The sequence below is a fragment of the Arvicanthis niloticus genome, chromosome 24 (assembly GCF_011762505.2).
Source record: "Arvicanthis niloticus isolate mArvNil1 chromosome 24, mArvNil1.pat.X, whole genome shotgun sequence".
Lineage (NCBI taxonomy): Eukaryota > Metazoa > Chordata > Mammalia > Rodentia > Muridae > Arvicanthis > Arvicanthis niloticus.
In genome coordinates, this window is record NC_133432.1 from 193479 (window position 1) to 212712 (window position 19234).

General features: G+C 40.2%; 1 pseudogene across 1 annotated transcript; it reads right to left on the minus strand.

The window, feature by feature from the left end:
* Positions 1-493: 493 nt before the first annotated feature.
* Positions 494-15751, minus strand: LOC143437513 (uncharacterized; annotated as a pseudogene). Its single transcript, XR_013106944.1, has 5 exons — positions 15414-15751; positions 12956-13069; positions 8796-8922; positions 8535-8595; positions 494-7403 (listed from the first exon to the last, which is right to left on the minus strand). The product of XR_013106944.1 is annotated as an uncharacterized LOC143437513 (transcript).
* Between the last annotated feature and the right edge of the window lie 3483 nt (positions 15752-19234).

The window sequence follows — 19234 nt, forward strand, 5'->3', positions numbered from 1 at the left end:
TAGTGACAATTGGATCCTTTGAAACTGGAGGTACAGATAATTATTATCTGCCATGTGGGTATTGGAAACTGAACCTGGGTCTTTGGCAGGAGTGACAAATACTTTTAAGGGTTGAGTCAAGACTTTATTACTTTTAGTTTATGAGAGTATTTTCTTACATGCATATATGTACCATGTGTGTGCCTGGTGCTCATGGAGACTAGAAGAGGATATAAGATTCCAGGAACTGGAGTTACAGACTGTGGTGAGCACATTTTATGGAATAAAAAGAAAATGAAACTGTCTCAAAGACGAAAGTTCATAGCACAAAATCCCTACATGACAACACTGGCGAGGTCTCACACTGGCAATTTAACAGCTCGTTTTAAAGTCTAGAACAGAAAGAAGGGAGTGAGAAATGAAGAACAGAAGTAGACATCAAGATATCATCAAATCGGGAGCTGAAATCCATAAAATAGAAAGAGAAGAAGACAAAAAGTAATGAAACTCAGAGTTGATCCTTTGAGCCTTTTATTAGACAAAATGGAAACACTTATTAAAAGATAGAGAATATCCAAATTAATAAAATCTAAAATGATAATGGTGACAAAATAACAGACAATGAAGAAATCCAGAGAATGGTAAAGACATAGTTTTAAAATGCCTGTACTCCACCAAATTGGAATTCCTACAAGAAATGGATAATCTCCTCAATAGTTTCCACTTACCAAAGTTAAATCAAACTAAGATAAATAAGTTAAAGAGACCTAAACTCCCAGAAAAAGAGAAGTCATTGCACATCTGCCAACAAATATAGCCCAGGGCCATGAGTTTCAGGGTAGAATCCTACCAGGCTTCTAGAGAAGAGTTCACAAAAATATTCCTCAAAGTATTCAACAATAAAGAAGAAACCTTTGCTGATTTTATTTTGTGAACCCATGGTTACCCAAATAGTCAATCAATGTAAAGACTCAGCTACACACACACACACACACAGAGAGAGAGAGAGAGAGAGAGAGAGAGAGAGAGAGAGAGAGAGAGAGAGAGAATTATAGAATTATAGACCAATTCCCCTTAAAACAACAGATGCAAAAATACTTAATAAATAAAATAGAAAACATGTCAAAAGATTATCCTCCATGATCAATGAGGTGGGCTTCATTAAAGAGATCCAGGAATGGCTTAACATAATGTGCTTAACATGTAAGAAAATAAAACAACTCATCATCTCATTCGATGATGAATAATTCTCTGACAATATTTAATCACACTTCATGATAAAGTTCTTGGAGTGATTAAGGATACAAGGGACAAACCTAAACATAATAATGTCACTTTACTGCAAGCCTAGAGTCAACATTAAGTTAAATGAAGAGAAATTCTAATTAATTCCACTAATTCATAAACAAGACCAGGTGATCCATTCTCTCTGCATCTATTCAAAATCCCATCTAAAAGTTTAGCAAGAGCAATAAAACTGAAGAAGATGAAGGTAATATAGATTAGAATTATCTTTATTTGCAGATGATATGATAGTATGCATAAGTGGACCAAAACTTCCCAAAGGCAATTCCCAGAGCTTATAAACCCTTTCAGCAATGTTGTTGGATATATGATTAACTAAAAAATAGAAAAAAAAAAAAAAAAACCAGTGGCCTTTGTATTTACAAATAAGTTTGCAAGTGCAAGCAAAATACAGACATCGTAATGCTAGAAATGATTGTTGACGCTTGCCATTTTTTTACTCATAACTTGAGTAACTCAGTGTCAGTGTATTGGGTAAGATCTTACCAAATTCTTTGTAGTCACAGATTACTTTTGATATTATTGAAGGTGCTCAAAGATTACGGTAATATACAAAGTCTTTAATAGATTGATTACTTACTAAAGAGTTTAGTCTTCTATAAAGATACCAGAAAGTACAAGACTTTAACACATTGACTACGTTTATGGGGTTTCTCACATTATGACTTTTTCTCACCGTTTCTAGGACTACTGCCACATGCAAAGGCTTTATTTACCACATTGCTTATTCATGGCATTTCTCTCCTGGATGTATTCTTTTATGTTCATCGATAATTGTGTTGTGAAAGGTTTTATCTCATTGATTACATTTGTAAGATATGTCTTCAATATGTGTTCTGCTATGTATTTGAAGATGACCGTGATATCTAAATGTTGGGAAGAAGCAAAAGAAACTTGCCCTAAAAACTGCCTTTTTGTTATTAACCTCCACTTAATGATAAACTGAAACTAAGTTCAAGTCCCGGGTCATAGGGCACCTGTGTAGTTAACAATATCTGACCAGCTTTCATCATTCATGTTTTGTTACCTAAAACATAACAACTGTTCCTAACCATGATTTGTTATTCGTGTTTTATTCCTCAAAATATAATACATGTTCCTATCCACAAAAGAACAAATGGCTGTGATAATGTAGACCACACAATCTACATTCTGTATCATTTGACATAGAGTAACAACAGAAAAAAAATGTGATTGGGAGAAAAATGTAACTGTAATTTGGCACAGGACTTTTGGTTTTGACTTTTGGAAGCTATATAAGTTTCTGGCTCGGGGTAAGGGTGAGGCTGGGGTATTGCAGCTGAGCTTCTGAGTATAATTTTGTGGCCCTGATTCATCAGTAGTGACTAGATTGCAATAAATTCTTATCATTTGCCTTGTCATGTGTTTGAGTTGTGTTGGATCTCAGTGGACCCCATAACATAAAAGTTTTAGCACATTATGTAACCACTGTCCAGTATGAATAGTTTCATAATGATGACGACTATGGTGGTGTGCAAAGGCTTCATTATACTAAACACGTTCATAAGGTTTTTCTCTAGCACATATTCTCTCACGATAATAAGGACTAGAGAACTGTTGAAAGACTTGATCATATTAAATACACTCATTGGGTTTCTGTCTTAGAGTTTCCATTGCTATGAAGAGAAATCATGAGCAAGGCAACTCCTATAAAAGCAACAGTGTAATTGGGACTGGCTTACAGTTTCAAAGATTTAGTCCTTTTTCATCATAGCAGGAATCATGGCAGGCATGAAAGAAACCATGATGCTTCTTGATCCAAAGGCAGCCAGGAAGAGACTGTCTGCCAGAAAGCTAGTAGGAGGGTCCATTCTGCACTGGGTGGAACTACAAAGCCCACCCCATAGTGATGGACTTCCTCCAATAAGGAAACATCTCATAACTTCCTCCCACTCCCTGAGTCAATATGATTGTGCATACACATGAGTGTATGGGAAACATATTTAAAAATAGCATAATACAAAATATGTGAGGTTCAAATGAAAAAGTTGCATAATTTATAGCATTCTCAAAATGTTAAAAGTCCAAAGTTCAAAGTTTCTTTTGAGATTCATCCAATCATGTAACTATAATTCCTTATACTTTCCAAAACAAATAGCACATCATATATGTTCAGATTTACAGGACTTACTTCACCATTCCTAATCACCACTGTGAGGACATACTGGGCCAAAAGAAGACTAAAAGCCAACAAGGCAATCTCCAAATTCTGCATCTCCGTGTCTGATGTCAAACGGTTCTTCAGAACTCCAACTCCTTCCTGCTTTCCTCAGTGCAGCACAATTCTTTCTCTTTGGCTGATTTTATTTCCTGAAAGTGGTTTTCCTGAGAAGGTATCCTATAGCATGGAAACCTAAAAATCTTGGGGTCTCCAAAGTAACTTCAAAATTACAGCTTCTTGTTCCAGTATCTGGGATCTACAGATGATCTTCTGTGCTCCTCAAAAGAAAGAAGCAGGGTCTTCTCTCCAGCTCTTCCCTTTATAGTACACTAGGTTCTGCTTGACACTGCTCAACTGTTGCTGCTGTTCTTTCTGCTCATCCCATGGGACTGACATATTCAATATATTGGGTTCTTCTATGACAAACACTCTTCACTGTATTCCTTTCATGCTCACTTCATGGTACCAAGCCTTAGCTGCACTGCATGAAACATTCATGCCTACAAACCAGTGCCACCTGGGTGAGTCTTACACACGACTGAGTCAAGCTGCACCACAAGGGACAACCTTGGCTACCTTTGGAATACAACTTCTTTCTCCTCTCAAAAAACACTTACCAGAAGATGTCACCTCAGTGGTGCTGATTTCTTCTTCATCCCCAGTAATTTTTTAACTACAGCTAACAAGCATCAGGTGTCTCAGTTGTCCCTTCTATTCTTGCTTCTAAATCAACAGCCACATGGACAAAGCTGCTAAGTTCCTCTGCTTGCTGGGGCTGGAACACAGCCCCATCTATTACATCATCACCAGCTTTATACTTTTCAAGGATTTCACTGCCTAACCTCAGGTGTCCTTGAACTTGCTTTGTAGGTTAACCTTGAACTCAGATCTGTATGGCTTTGTCTCCTGAATGTTGGGTACTACACATGTAACAGTTTGCATGTACCTAAGCATTTCTTTATCTAAAATATATTCTGTACCAGGATGACTTGAATCAGAAATCTGCTTGACGTTCATTTCCTGGGATTTAAGGCATGTACCTCCATGCCTGTATTTAAGTATTTTATTTTAGATCTTAAAATGAAAGCCCAGAATAGTAATCACAGTTCATCAATAGTCAATTTCACACATACTGGTGACCCTTGCATCCACATGAAAACAATAACCAGGTGATAATAAAGCTCAACATGATACAATTCTCCTTTGTACCACTGCAAATCCATAAGTTTAAGTGGATGAAATCTTGCCCTAATGTCACCATTCCTTTAATACCATTTAATATCATTAATCACAGGATTTAGTTTCATTCAACTTCCTGGTGAGGCTTTTCTCTTTTGACCTAATATTTTATGTTTTTTTCTTTCTAAGATTACTATGCTTGCTCAAAACAATCACCATGAGACTAAACACAGGTCAAAGGCTTTGTTTGATTTACTGAGCCTTTGTCAATGCAATGAACATCAACCTCTCTACCTTCTCTTCAAGGACACTCTACAGACAAGGGCAAAAGACAGGAACATTCTTCAGCAAAACATCATAAAAACCACATACAAAGTTCAAATTACCCTCACTACATATGTATTTCATATTCCTACTAGGATGGTGCATTAAGTTCCACTTAGTGCATGTACAAAACTAAAGTCTAAAAATTCACATTGTTCCATAAAACAAAACAAAAAAACATGGTCAGGCCTATCGTAGCAATGCTTAAGTCTGGAGTACCAACTTGTGTCTTAGAATCTCCATTGCTAAGATGACACATTGTAACGAAGGCAACTACATTAAAGGCAAATATTTAATTGGGCCTGGCTTACAGTTTCAAATGTTTAGTCCATTACCATCATGGCAGGAAGAATGTCAGCATGCTGGCAGCCATGATGCTGGAAAAGGAGCTGAGAGTTCTGCATCTTCATGAGAAGGCATCAGGAAGAGACTGTCTTCCAGCCAAGTGGTAGGAGAGTCTGTTTTGTACTACTGGCCTGAGCTCCAAAGACCACCACCATAGTAATTCACTTCCTTCAAAAAAGTAACATCTACTTAAGATTGCCACTTTTTAGGGTCAAGACTATTTAAATCACCAATTTATTTGTACTATAAATTCTTTCATGCTTTTAAAAATGATTAGGATAGCCGGGCAGTGTTGGCACATGCCTTTAATCCCAGCACTTTGGAGGCAGAGGCAGGCAGATTTCTGAGTTTGAGGCCAGCCTGGTCTTCAGAGTGATTTCCAGGACAGCCAGGGCTACACAGAGAAACCCTGCTTCAAAACAAAACAAAACAAAACAAAACAAATGATTATGATATGCAGAGGCTTTAACATGTCGATTACTTTCAGATGGTTTCTCTCTCATATGTGTTCATTTCTGTATTCAGAAACCACTGTGTCATGTAAACCGCTTCCCAACTTTAGTACAATCAAAAGGTTTCTGCTCAGGTTGTGTTCTTTTGAGACTACAGAGATATGCACAGGCTTTACCACATTCATTACATTTGTAAGGTTTCTCTAAAGTATGTGTTCCTTTAAGTGTTTGGAGAGTACAGTGACATGCAAAGGCTTTACCACATTCATTACAGTCATAAGGTTTCACTCCTTTTGTGTATTCAGAGATGACTGTGTCCTGGAAAGGCTTTACATCATTCATGACATTCAGTTTCTCTCCAGTATGTGGTCTATTATGATATTGGAGATCACTGATGTGAAAAGGCTTTACCACATTGATTACATTCATAATGTTTCTCTCCAGTATGTGTTCTATTATGATACTGGAGATTACTCTGATGTGGAAAGGCTTTACCACATTAATTACATTGATAATGTTTCTCTCCAGTATGTGTTCTTTTATGATATTGGAGACTACCGAGATATGAAAAGGCTTTACCACACTGACTACATTCATAAGGTTTCTCTCCAGTACGTTTTCTTTTATGTTTTTGGAGATGACGTTGACATGAAAAGGCTTTACCACATTGATTACATTGATAAGGTTTCTCTCCAGTATGTGTCATTTAATAATATTGGAGACTACCATGGCATAAAAAAGCTTTGCCACATTGATTTCATTGATAAGGTCTTTCTACGGTATGTGTTCTTTTATGTCTTTGGAGATTACTGTGACATGAAAAGACTTTACCACATTGATTGCATTCATAAGGTTTCTCTCCAGTATGTATTCTTTTATGTCTTTGGAGATTACTGTGACATGAAAAGGCTTTACTACATTGACTACATTCATAAGGTTTCTCTCCAGTATGTGTTCTTTTATGATATTGGAGACTACGTTGACGTGCAAAGTCTTTACCACATTGACTACATTGATAAGGTTTCTCTCCAGTATGTGTTCTTTTATGTTTTTGGAAACGACATTGACATGAAAAGGCTTTACCACATTGATTACAGTGATAAGGTTTCTCTCCAGTATGTGTCTTTTTATGATATTGGAGACCACTGTGACCTGAAAAGGCTTTACCACATTGATTACATTCATAAGGTTTCTCTCCAGTATGTGTCCTTTTATGCCTTTGGAGATGACTGCGATGTGAAAAGGCTTTACCACATTGATTACATTCATACGGTTTTTCTCCAGTATGTGTCCTTTTATGGATTTGGAGATGAAACTGTTGTGAAAAGGCTTTTCCACATTGATTACATTCATAAGGTTTCTCTCCAGTATGTGTTCTTTTATGTCTTTGGAGATTACTGTGACATGAAAAGGCTTTACCACATTGGTTACATTGATAAGGTTTCTCTCCAGTATGTGTTATTTTATAACATTGGAGACTACAGTGACATGAAAAGGCCTCACCACATTGATTACATTCATAAGGTTTCTCTCCAGTATGTGTCCTTTTATGATATTGGAGACCACTGTGACCTGAAAAGGCTTTACCACACTGATTACATTCATGTGCTTTCTCTCCAGTATGACTTCTTTCATGCCTGCAACAATAATGGGCACATGTAAAAGCTTTACCACATTCATTAGCCTGATCAATCATTTTATCAATATGAATAAATTTTGCAGTTGGTCTAATAATAAAGAACACTCAGATTGTAAGGTTTTATGGCTTTGATGTTCATGGTTGTATTCGCTGAGTATGGGTTGCTTTACCTCTTTGAAAATACCTGTGATGGTAAGATCATTTGGCTCACATTTATAACATCCTTTTTCTATATGAGATTTCTATATGATGTATTTCACATGTCTGAAGATATCAAGGTATAAAAACCCTGATTGCTTTCTTAGTTTTTCCTGTAGTGTGCATCACACCACAGCAGCACTGTGAGCCAGGACAAACAGAAGAATTTCCAAACTTCTAGTACCCATAGATTTTCTGCAGTGTGACTTGGGGATGTTCCAAATAATGTCAGAAAACCAATTAATTGCAAATGTCTATTGTATTCAGAAAGTCTACCAAAGGCAGAATACTACATATCTTCTCATTTTTCTGGAGTAGAAAGAGGTACATTGCTTCTTTCAACATTCCTATGCTCACAGGGTTTTATCCATTCTGACAATTGATATACTCATTAAAAGAAGAAGGACAAGTGAAAAGTTTCCATATTGAATTTACACCATTTGACATTTTGTTCTTTGTAGACATGTGGTATATAGAATAAGGTTTCTCCACGACTTTCTTCACTCTCATTAACTGACCACTCAATAAACCTAGTAATGTCACTAAAGAATATGAGTATCACCAAATTTACCATGGACTATTTGCTTATTGGATGGATTTGGATATATGTTTATCACTATTCAATGTGCAACAGCTAAATATTATGAGACTATTCAGATTGGTAGTTCCACAGCAAAGCTCTAATAAAGCTACAAAACAATTAAAAGTATCTGTTAAGGTATTGTTTTTGTGTCTTCTTAGTTAGAGAAATGCCTTACAAACATAAATCAGATAACTGACATTGAGGAACATGGCTTTGTGAGAATACTATAATCATAGCTATACTTAAAGGACTGATTTTTTTTTAAATACTTGCTTTTCTTTAGAGCTTCCAGAACACATTAAAATTTCCTCACAGGCATATTTGTATTAGCTTGCACATGAAAACTACCTTTCATGCCTTCTAGAACTTTGATGTTGTTCTTCAATATGATGATCTTCCCAACTGTAACCTAAAACATAATACCAGAAAATTAATGATATATTATTGGAAATGAAGTAAAATTCAAGTTACTGTGAATTTTGACAGCACTGAACCTGATTTCTTCAGCTCAATCTTCCTTGTTCTCAATTGAAATAACAGAGGATCATCAATAACTAAGAATCACTAGTTCCATTATTTTGAAAAGCAAAACAAAATTCACAGTCTTACCTATAGCAGTGAGGTTCCGGTAGGTCTCCAGCATCACATCTTTGTAGAGATTTATCTGGGAATGATCCAGCAAATTCCACTCTTCTGCAGTGAAGTTCACATGCACATCATCATAAGTCACTGCATCCTAAAATATCCCATACAAGTGTACAACAGAAAGCATGATCATGACATCACTGTAAATAAATGGATACTTTCTAGACAATGTAATAATGTAATTCTGGTGCTTCCTCCACTTATTTCCTTAAACAGAAGTTATAGTCTAATTATGCTGTCATTTTAGAAGGAAATTGAAATATAAGTTTCACCTGTGTTGCTTCTGATCCCTTTGAATAGGATATAGCCTTGCAACACAAATGGCAACTGAGAGGAATATACAGGGGGAAACAGATCAAATGTACTTAGCAAACATCTGAAAAGTTGTATGAACAATTACTAACTACAAAAATGATGGGCAAGCTGCGTGTATTTGCTCATGTCTTTAATCACAAAGGTACAGGCAGATGTATGTCATTGAGCTGGATGCTGGCATGGTCTATGTGAAGTGTTGGAGGACAGGAAAAGTTACATATTAAGACCCTCACTCCCCTGTAAAAATCAACCAAGGAAACAAAAATGATAGAGAGAACTCACAGTTCTTTACTGAAGTTCCTACAAAGAAATATATGTTCACTGCAGTTCTGTATCCATCTTGCAAAAAAATGAAGTGAACCAGTTTAAACAGCAACATTAATAAATTTTACTAGAAGGGAATGCATATTTAAACAGTTAAAAATGGACAGATGAAAATGTTAGTAATGTATATGTTGATCAGAAATAAGAAACATAGAGCAGGAAAGATAGCTCAGGATTGGAAAGCTCTTGCTGGTCTTCCACAGAATGATAGTCAATTTCTAGTATTTACATGGGGATCAACAACTACCCATTTCTTCAAGATCAAGAGGACGGAGGATATATTCTGACAACAGTAAAGATGAGGCACACATGATATTCATATTCATCCACACAGGCACAATACTTTTATTTATTCAAAGATTTCAAAAAAAACCCAAGAGTAAGACAGAATGACATACACCTGGAATCCAATGAGTGTGAAGCCTTGGGCAGTATTGATATCATGAACATATGCCATTCAGAGAAATATAATATAATATATTTTGCCAAATTTTAAAATTAAAGATGTGGATGAAGAGGTATACAGAAGCATTTGGTTATTTTACAAAAACATGTCAGGTGGCTTCTGTGGTTTCTATATCTACAATCAGGACAGGAAGTGCTTCACAGAGAAATTTTGTCTTGAAAAAAATAAACAAAAGATATAAAGTTAAATATATAAAACCACCAGGCTTGCAAAATAGCTTAGTATTGAATACCAAATATTTATACTGTATCTTATGTGATTTAGGGGCCGAGACCAAATGGGGAATGTATGGGAGCATGAGAAGAAAGCTGAAGGATCAGTTTCAACCACAACACAGTAGACACACAGAACAAAATATGTCCTGTCTAAAAAGAAATACAGGGGGAAAGCTGGAGCAGAGAGTGAGGGAATGGCCAATGAAAACTTGCCCAACTGGAGACCCTCCTTATGAACAAGCTTGAATCCATGACATTAATTCGGGATAGTCTGTTATTCTCCCACATAGGAGCCTTGCATAATTTTCCATTAAGAGGCTCACCCCAGCAGCTGACTTGAAACAGATGCAGAGAACCACAGTCAATTACACTGAATGGTCCTTAGGGACTGTTATGGAAGAGTTGGGGGAAGAATTGATGGCCCTGAAGAGGATAGGAACTCCACAGGAAGACCAACAGACTCAACCAACCTGGACGCTTGGGGACACTCACAGACTGATTCACACACAAAATAACACACACAGTCTAGACTAAGGTTCCTGGAATATATGTAGCAGATGTGTAGCTCAGTCTTCATGTTGGTCCTCCAACAACTGTAGCAGGGCCTGTCTCTAAAGCTGCTCTCTATCTTTGGAATCTGCTCCCTGAACTAGGCTGCTATGTCTGGCTTCAATGGAAAGGATGAACTTAACCCAGCAGAGACTTGATGCAGCACGGTGTGGATATACCCAGGAGCTCACACATTCTCAAAGGAGAAACAGAGGATATTGGAGAGAGGGATTCTGTGCAGGCGGGAGAGCTAGAGTAGGGACTTCACAAAGTTCATAGCCATTTTATTTATAACAGCTTGAAACTGGAAGAATTCCAGATTTTATTCAACCAAAATATGGATATAGAAAATGTGGTTCATTTACAAAAGGAAAAACTATTCAGCTATAAAACACAAGGACATCATGAATTTTGTAGGCTAATGGATACAGCTAGAAACTATTATCCTGAGTGAGGTAACCAGACCTAAAAAGCACATGCATGTGTGTACTCACTTACAACTGAATAATAATCATAAAATAAAGGAAACCCACACTAGACTTCAAAGACCCAAAGAAGCTCTACAAGAAGGAAGGCCCAAATGAGCACGGTTGAATCTCATTCAGAAGACGGAATAAACCAGTCATAAGAGGCAGATGGAAGAAAGAGAACTGGATGGAAGAGCAGATAAGAAAATAGAACCAGAGAGAACCAGCAACAGGTGTGGAGAGAGACAAGAGAGGGCCAGAGGGGGAAAATAAATCAAAATTTGCAGCTGGCTGGGGAGAAGAGTTACATTTAGGAAGTGCCAGAGACCATGAATTGGAGGGTGACAAGGAGTATATGGGGTTGATCTTAGCTGAGATAAATAGCAGTTAGATATGGAGACTGAAGAGGCCACATCTGCAGTCAGGCAGGACCACCAGTGGAGAGTTAAAGACACCAACCAATCCAAAACCTTTCTACCCAAAATTTGCTCCTGTCCACAAGAATGCAATCTACTACATAGATTCTGTCCAGCAGCAAAATAACCCTTTGATACCATGTTGTTGTTCTAACTTGCTACTCTGCTGCTGTGATTGAATCCTCTAAGTAAAAGCATCTCTGGTAATAAATGGTTCTTGTAAGTGGTTCTGTCAGATCAGTCCATCATTTTGGGAGCTTAGATTAGAAACTGAAGGCAAAAAGCATGGATAAACACTGTCTCCTGGCTTGCTCGCTTGCTTGGTCACTGTCTCAAGCTCATCTAGCTCTCTCATCCAACTCAGGGCCACTTGCTTATGGATATTGCATCCCTCAGTAGAAGAGTCTTCCTAATCAATCATCAACACTATCTCTCTCACACAGACATAGAAACCAGCCATTCTTTTGAGGGCACGCCTTCGATTGAGGTTCCCTCAGATGATTTAAGCTCTAAAATGTTGAGAACTGAAAACAACTATGACACACACACAATAATAAATGAGGAAGTTGTAAAAACCCCAAACCAATGAATTAACCATATCAATACAGGAGCTCCTGCCACCCCATGAGAGACTTGGAGTTGTGGCTGAGCAAGGACAAAATAGGGAGGGCACCTGGCTCAGAGCAGGGAAGAAAACATTGGAAGGGGGAGCTCAGAGGCTGTGCTGACCTGGGTGAGGCATCTTTAATCCTGGGTTCTCAGGCCAGTGCTACCAAAGAGGAGGCTAAAACAGCTGGAAGGTGTACAGAAACGCAGATTGTCTCACAGACCTGGAAATGACAACCAACAAAGGACAGGATCTCTGACCCAAGGAGAATATGCTATATTTGTTAGAATCAATGAATAATGACCTTCCATCTCATGACAGCTCCAAGTTCAAAACTATAGAGTCACATATGAACTAGGCAGAGGGTAGTTCAGGAGGTGGGAAATGAGGTCTTTGTTTTTCCACCCTGTAAAACAAGGTAGGCAGAGCCTGAGTTTTTCCTGGATGCCGTCTGAAAGGGCTCTCTGTCATGGACTAGTCAATGAGTCTAAGTCCTGTTGTTAAGAAGGATTTAACCCAAGGTGTGGGGCGAGCAACTAAATCGATTAGGATGGAATCTGTCTCATTTCCTCAGAGAGAGAATAACAAAGTTCCACACACAAAATAGACAGCCACAAGGGGGCAGTAAAGGTCACCCAGCAGATTCCTTCACTTGGACAGAGGAGAAATGAAAACAGGATGGCAGCAGCTGCGAGCCCTGACAGGGTTCCAAGTCTGTTCTAACCTTCCCAGAAATTAAGACCACAGAAAATCCATCCACTATACCAGGCTCTGGAACATCTTCAAAGCACTTCAGGGCTATGACTCTCCAGTGTATCCACTGTAGCAGGGTTCCACGTTCAATTTAGTCATCTCCCTCCACAAATATTCAAGAAAAACCTGAAAACCAAGGCACACAGACACAAATCTGGCAGACAAGCCACTGACATAGAAACAATAGTTCATCTTAACAGCCGGCCTTTCAATCCTTTAGTTGGAAGTCCTTAGGGTCTTGGGGTTCCAGTCAATGCATTAAGATGTTATGTCCAAGTCACAGATACCCCAACAACCAATAAGGAGCCTATTGTAATGCAAACACATGGAGGTCTTTATTATGAACTCTGTAATAACGATTCTCACCAGTCAGCCTCACATGAGATCGAATCTGAGAGACCAAGTTTAGGGGTGCTGGGTATTTATTGCAGTTACAGCAAGATTGGAACATTAACATGCAAGCCAGCAACTTAATATTTTAAAATTTGCATGTCTGGCATAATCTGCAGGACCAATCAAGGTGGCAAAATCATCTGACAACCATGATGACTAGGCTAACTTTTCCTCTGTAAAGTGTATTAGTGTATTTTCTTTTTCTCTGTAAGGTGTATTAGTGTATTTTCTTTTTCTCTGTAAGGTGTATTAGGTGTATTTATACCCTGTAATTGTACCTTGACAATCTGTTGACAAGGGGGGTTTGACATCGGATGTTTGCTCAAGTGGACTTTGTGAGCTCTCTAAAACAGAATTGGACTTTATAAACTCATCTTTGTGCCTGAGGTCCTTATTTTTGAAAGATACTTCTGTTCAAGCACAAGCCATGCATGGCAGTCGAAAAGGTACTTCATCCAAAGATCCACCTCACTATCTGTTACTGCACTACCTGAAACTGTTTTTCTGAGCAGGTACCCTATAGCTCTGGAATCTCAAAATATTTGGGTTTCAAAGGTAACTTCAATTTTACAGCTTCTTGTTCCAGTATCTATGATCTACACATGATCATCTGTGCTCCTCAAAAGAGATTGGGTCACTTCTTCAGTTCTTCCATCTATAGCACTCTAGGTTCTGCTTGACTGTGCTCTACTGCTGCTGCTGTTCTTTCTGCTCATCCCATGGGTCTGACATCTTCAATATGCTGGGCTCTTCCCCTGCGACTAGGATTCACTGTGTTCCTGTCATACACTCCCTTCACCATGCCAAGCCTTAGCTGCTCTGCATGAGACTCATTTATGCCTAAAAACCAATACCACCTGAGTGATTCTCACACATGATCAACTCCAGGTGCACAACAAGGTACAACCTTGGCTATCTCTGGAACACAGTTTCTTTGTCCTCTCAGAAAACACTCACTAGAAGATTTCACCTCAGTGATGCTGGTTTCTTCTTCATCCCCACTAATTTTTTAACTACAGCTAACCAGCATCAATTGTCTCAGTCAGTCCTTCTATTCTTTCCTCCCAGAGCCACATTGACAAAGCTGCTGAGTTCCTCTGCCTTTTGGGGGCTGGAACATAGCCACTTCTATTACATCATCACCAGCTTTATATTTTTCAACAACTTCACTGCCTAAGCTTGGCTATCCTGGATCTTACTCAGTAGATGAACCTTGAACTTAGAGATCTGCATGGCTCTGTCTCCTGAATGCTGGGTAATACATGTGTAACACTTTGTCTGTATCTAAGCTTTTCTTTACCTAAAACATGTTCTGTACCAGGAAGACTTGAATCAGAGATCTGCTTGGTGCTCATCTCCCGGGATTTAATGCATGTACCACTGTGTCTGTACTTAAGAATTTTATTTTAGATCTTAAAATGAAATCCCAGAATAGTAATCACAGTCCATCGATGGTCAGTTTCACATATACTGGTGACCCTTGTGTCCACATGAAAATGATGACCAGGTGACAATTGAAAGATATAAAATTTTTTAAAGGGTATGGAAAGTTTTTATGACCCCTAGAGCTGAGCCAAGAATATAGGTCAGCTGATTCACTAGCTCCAGGTTTCAGGACCTGGCTGACCACAAAGAAAGGAGAACTAAAAATACAGGTCAGCTGGGTCCTTCCGGGAACTGGCTGACCACAAAGTAGATGGTTGAGCAAGATTCAATTCCTTAGAAAAACATGTACAAGACATTTCCCACATGACCGAGTGAACGATGGGCTGGGACTTTCAACTATTTTTTTTTTTTTTTTTGATATCCTTCCTTGGTTTCCCCCTAAACCCCCTGGTTTGTGTTTTTTTCCTTTAAATACCCTTCTCCCCCTGGCCTAGGGTCGACACTCCTTGCTCTGAGTCTCGACCTCAGCTGCCTGATTCCCAAAAGAAAGCCGCTAGCTGTCTTGCCAATTACTGGAGACTAGAGTGAGGGTCTCCCCTCCTGGGGGTCTTTCAATAACAATGCCCAACATGATACAATTCTCCTTCCTACAAGTCTGGGGGCGTGTCCATAGGTTCACCAGCCACAGTACCTGGAACCAGCTCTGGTCATGGCCCTGCCTCAGATTCACAGGCACCGCCACCGGCTCACTGGCAGCCCGAGGCCTCTGCTTCCACCCGGCCGCCACGGTAGCTGGAAGTTCTGGTCACCGCGCCGGTCTGCGGCAGCCCAGAGGCGGGCAATCAGACTGCAGTGTGCCGTCTGTGACACCAGAGGAGCCCGCTAATGCCACCAGGACCTAGGAGCTACTCCTGGATCAGGGCGGTGGCAGTGGAGGTCTCCTGGTGCAGTCTCCTGGGCCCCACAGAAGTCAATCAGCTCTGGTGGGGATTTCCATACGTCATGCTTGTGCGCCGGGCCAGAGTCTTCATGGGAAATGTAGTCTCCCGCCGGCCGCCATCTTGCTTTTTTCACAGCATCCTGGGATATGTAGTTTGAATGCCGGCCGCCATCTTGGATTGAGTTTGCTTCGCATGCGCAGTTCTCAGACCACCATCTTGGCAGGTGTCCTTATGGGAAATGTAGTCTCGGGCCGGCTGCTATCTCTGAGTAGACCTGGAATTCCCTCAACTCACTCTGTAGCCCAGGCTGGCCTTGAACTCAGAAATCTGCCTGCCTCTGCCTCCCAAGTGCTGGGATTAAGCCATGCGCCATCAATCATTGATCATTATTGGCTATTGATTAGTATTGATTATTGATTAGCATTGTTTGTTGATTATCAATTATTGATTATCATGATTATCGATCACTTTTGGTTATAGACTAGTATTGATTATTGACCATTGATTAGTATTGATTTTTGATGAATGTGATTATTGATCATTGTTCCATCACTGTCATCCCCCTGCCTCTGCCTCCTGAGTGCTGGGATAAAAAGCATGCGCCACAACTTCCTGGCTATACCTGTCTTCTTAATGTATACTATAAAAGATAAAAGGGTTTGGACAAATGTGCTACAGAGTCAGAGAAAACACCCGTGTTTCTACAAGAAAGCAACTGGTTTGTGGGGAAAAATCTCGCGGGCAGGGGGAAGGGAGTCCGGCGACAGAGTCTCAGGGTGGTCCAGCATCAGGGCTTCCCGCTCCTCCAGCGGAGGATCCCACATTCACGCAGCTGTCGGTGGGCGGGCCGGCGGCTGCATCGGCAAGGTTCCAGGGTTCCAAAAGCTGGGAATCAGGCGGAGAGACCATGGACACATGGAGTCCAGTTTTCCAAAGCCTTTATTGTTCATGGCATGGTGAATGGGCGCAACTGGTATGTGCTTCCCCCACCAAAAGCCAGGGGAGACCAGTCTTATAGGGAAGGGAGAAAGGGGAAGGAATAACTTAATTAGCTACACCCCTGGCCTTGTGATAATTCATTAATATTTAAATCTCTGGAGGTAGAGACTTGTTAGTCACACCCTCTACCTGTCCTACATGACTGAAGGTAACAGGTTAAATGGAGTTACCTCGTCCAAGGCCCAACATTGGTTCAAATGTTTTGGGCAGATTCAGAATCCGCCAAGATAGTGATGTTACTCAGAGGTCAATTTCTGATCTAACAAGTGAGGAGCATCACCAGGGACTTCACAGGTTGTCACATCTGGCTGACGCTTCCCATGCAGCCCTAGAGAGGACCCAGCACCCCAATTCTCACTGCTCAGCCACCTGCCCTTACCTATTGTGAGCAGTGATCCTGTGCTCACCATGACTTGATTTTAGAGCTTCCCTGAGGTCTCCACACAGCACTTGACTGCAGAGCTCAGAACAGGGCACAGATAATCATTCAATCCTGCACAGCCCACTGAGAACTTGCAGAATGGCACCTGGAAGAACCTGCCTCCTTGTCTGATTGGCAGGTCTGCCTTGAAGCCTTGATAGGCCAGTGAGTCTTACCACTCCTCAAGGTTAAAGTATGCTTCCAGGCCAGAGTCAGACCTTTTTCAGATCTCAGGAGAGGTTTGCACTCCATTAGCATTTGTTTCTGTCTTCAAAGAGGAATCTCACGCCACCCAGCCCTGGGGGAGTACCCAGCATTACGACTCTGGCTGTTCAGCCTCCTGCTCCTCCCCTCTGAGAGCAATGATCATCCTACACTTACCAGGACCTGACTTCAGACCTTGTATGAGCTTTCCTCAAACACTTGTCTTCTTCCTGTAATCAAGTTGAATAGCTTCCATAGCCCATTACTCAAGGTGCAGTGGAGGTATTAATCTGACCCACAAGTGGAAGGATATCCTGATTATTTCTTAGCATTCTATCTATGCTCCTTCCCACAGTTACCTGGCAAAAGCCAGGTACACCTGACCCACTATGAAGGTGGCAGCTTGCCCCTTCCTCTCTCTTTTGATCTCTTGATTTCTTGCTCTCTCTTTCTCTTGCCCACTTGGGCTCTTCCCTTGCTTCCTCTCTTTCCAAATGCTCATGCCTGGCTTCTACTCCTCTACTCTCTGCCTCTCTCTGCATTTCTCTGCCTCTACTACCTTTTTAACTCTCCTCCCCATGTCCTAAATAAACTATATTCTATACTATACTGAGTTGTAGTGGGTTGCTCCTGGGAGAAGAACTGTCTCAGCATGAGGTATGTTTACCCCGGGGGAGGGAATATCTCAGCAGGAGGCATGAGCCTGCTGAGACATCCCTTTCCCCCACACCTCCCCTCACACCTATAAAATATATTCCATCTGTCTTTAAAGAGAGGTAGTGAAAGACCTCCAAAGGCAGATCCCCACTCGAGTCTCAGGACTGCACACACCCAAGGACTCACAAGAGACAGGCTTGAAGTAAACACATGAGGCAGTTTAATATCAGAGCTCTGGGTCAGCACATATCTTACTCAGGAGACAGTGGAGCTGACCCCTAGGCTCAAAGGATTGGGGCTTTTATAGGCAAGGGGTGGGGAAAGTGAGAGATTTTCACGTGGGTACACGATTGTTTGCTTTACATTTTTGAACATCAGCAGGCTGTGCAGGCCGAGTGGGCCCAAAAGGGGGAAGGGTGGAAGAACACCAGATGGCCCATTACTCATTTGGACATATCTCTGTTCTTTTAAGGATGTCCTTGCATGCTTTTTATCTTTCATGGCCAGCCAGTTTCTTGGATGATTCAACAAGCCTTTGTCTTGTAACTCCACATCCTCTGTAACTAATTAACTGGGCCCAAACAAGCTGACAGGCATTTTAAACTATTTAGGTTAGGGAAAAAGAATCACAGGACCCTGCTATTCTTATTAGTTTGGGCCTATTTCAAAATTTTCTTCCAGTAGCTATGGGGAGGAGGATACTTGGCTGTCACCAGATAACTGTGAGGTAGAGTTTTAGACAGAATGCTAATACCATTAACATTAAAGAGGGGTTTTAGAAAACAAGCTTCATGCTGGGCTCAGGGAAACTACAGCCCCCTTTCACCAGATGATAGGTATCAATCAACCCTGGAGAAAATCCAGAATCATAAGGGAAAGACAGTTGAGCACTATTGTTAGCCAGCATATCTTCATCAATGATAAAGTGAAGAAAAAATCATAGTTGGATTAGTACAGGTTCTGTAGATAAACATGTCTCAAATCATAGAGAGAATGAATCTTTGTATACAGAAAGGCTATTTAATAGAATGTCCCAATAAAGGCTGTTAGACAAGGTAAATTAGAAAAACAAGGACTGGTTGTTTTCATGTTGCAGAATATTACAGCTGATATTCAGTGTATACCAGAATTCTGAAGAGATATCTACCTACTAATGCCAGTTTTAAAACACAAATAAAGAAGCAAATCGCCTTTCTTTTGAAAAAAAAAAAAAAGTAGGCCAAGTACAGAAAAACACCACCCTGTTCAATGTCCTTTATATATGTAGGTTGTCAAAAGAATTTATAGCCC